Below are 2,168 nucleotides of genomic sequence, written 5' to 3'. Positions count from 1 at the left end.
AAACAAAAAAACAACAACAACTTAAAAATAAAATAAATAAGCTAGATCCTACAATCCCCACGGTGCTTCATTAGAACCTCTCTGCCTCCTGAATGCCAACTTCTCTCAAACCCCACAGCTGAAATCATCAGGGTTATTTTTTACTTTAGAAAGGTCCTTCAGAGACCTAGAGGTTACTCTAGCAGTGCTATGGAGCTGTTTTTCTGTGTGGGTCGGTGTGTTTATCTCATGCATTAGGATTTACATGTAAATGCTGGGGGCACACAGAGTGTTTTGGTGAGTAACACTGAAAAGATAAAAATTCAAGAGGGAACCTTCAATTAGTTAGACTTACTAAGTGTTTAGACTCTACATTTCCATAACAGCTTGGCAGGCTTCATCTGCTCATGAAGATTGAAAGGGTCGAAAACTCCAAAACATCTTTGGGCTTTATTTGGTAAGTGACAGATGGACAAGAACCACAGGGAGAGTTAGGGGGTGGTGATTAACAAAAACCTGCTGCCTGCACTGAACCAGGGACACTGAAGCTGCCTGTTATATGTTTTGCTCCACAAGTTCACCAAGATGTTTCCAAATGCTACGTTTCACTCTGGGCTGAGTGCCTGGGACCAGAATACAGGCCAATATAAGGCATTTTCTGAGGGCACCAAAGCAAATTCATGAACTACCAGTGTTCAGTGTTTAAGTGTTAATGAGTCAATCAATGACAAGATTAACTTGACCCTGAACTTAATGAAGATCACATGACACATGGATACAGTTTCTAGCCCAAAGTCGTCCCCTACAGCTGTGAGAAGAAACCCTATTATCACTTTATTAGGGCAGTTGTCTGCGTCTATACTGACTGCTGCACTCACTGCTGGTCAGCGGCCAGAAGTTCCAGACTGTATGTACCTGTCTGTCCTGCGTTGGGTTAACCGTGCACGCCAGTCATTGCGCTTGTTCTGGTATGCATGTGTGAACAGACAGCATCAATACTTGGCTAAACTAATGAGAGTAATGAATGTTGACAGCTCAGCATGTGCTGCCATGGGGGTCGATGTTACCTGCAGGGCTACGCGCTTTAGTCTCTCCTCATCCAGCTCTCCTCGTAGCTCTGCTATCTCTTTCCTGGAGATAAACACACACAGACACACACACACATTAGAACCTGCAGCATATACAAGAGGTTCAAACTTACTTAAACTTATGGTCTATTTCAAATAAAGTGTAAAGGGGACCCATTATGCTAATTTCCATGCTCATTCTTGCACTAGAGTAACTTTGCTTTGGCTAAATTAGCCAAACGCTAACATCAACAACAACAACAGGTAGAGCTGTGTTCATCAGTAAACTCCTGAGAGTTGAGGCTGAGAAGCTGGAGAGAAAACCAAAAAACATGCAACTTTCCTTTAAAACCAAAAACGCACTTTCTGCAAGACATACAAAAACTTGAAATGGACTGAGCGGGTGGATGGGCGTGTCTCATCAACATATTAAAGATGGGCGTTGTGTCTCCACTTCCTCCCACTATACAAAAACCATGCCAAATTATCCCGGTTAAGACTGCCGCCATCTTTCGCCCTTCAGAGCCAGAGTCTGCGCAGTAGTGATCAGGGCTGGCGCATTGGTATTGACACAATCGTGAGCAGGGCTCAGCTGTCAATCATGACGTGAAACCCCCTTTAGATAGCTTCAAATAAGTAACTAAAACCAAACTTATTAGAAAAATGAACACTTGATAGATCACTGAAAAGAAGGGGAAGCATAATTGGGCCTCTTTAAAGGCTGACACACTAAGAAGCACTGCATCTCATTCACTCATCTGAATTCGTGGTTAATGCCCAGTGACCATGTTTCTACTGAGCCAAACAGCAGATTTCACTTTTAAAACAGCCAGAAACACAATACATAAAGTGACAGTCTGACCTATATAAAGTATCATATATTGTTATATATCATCATGATATATAACATCATTGAGTAAAAATTGCTTTTGGCATTGTAAACATTTGACTGAATTTAAAACGATTTCTAATTCAGAGTGACGGGACTGTTGTATAATGTAAACAGACAATCTTCAGCTCAAAAGCAGCTTGTAACTTCTCTCAGACCTCATTCTGTCTAGAGTTGTTCCGATTCCGATACCAGTATGGGAAATTGCTCCAATACTGCCGAAAACGCTGGCA

The 2,168-nt window shown here is 41.9% G+C and overlaps 1 protein-coding gene across 1 annotated transcript in view; it reads left to right on the top strand.

Annotated features, from left to right (window-relative positions):
• cd2ap (CD2-associated protein) overlaps positions 1-2,168 on the top strand; it is a gene marked incomplete in the record, with an annotated part of 43,315 nt that overhangs the window by 36,027 nt on the left and 5,120 nt on the right.

The sequence above is a fragment of the Morone saxatilis genome, unplaced genomic scaffold (assembly GCF_004916995.1).
Source record: "Morone saxatilis isolate NCDOM2014 unplaced genomic scaffold, NCSU_SB_2.0 Contig7, whole genome shotgun sequence".
NCBI classification, from domain to species: Eukaryota; Metazoa; Chordata; class Actinopteri; family Moronidae; genus Morone; species Morone saxatilis.
Note: the sequence above shows the minus strand (reverse complement) of the source record. Positions and strands in the feature narration are given on the sequence as shown.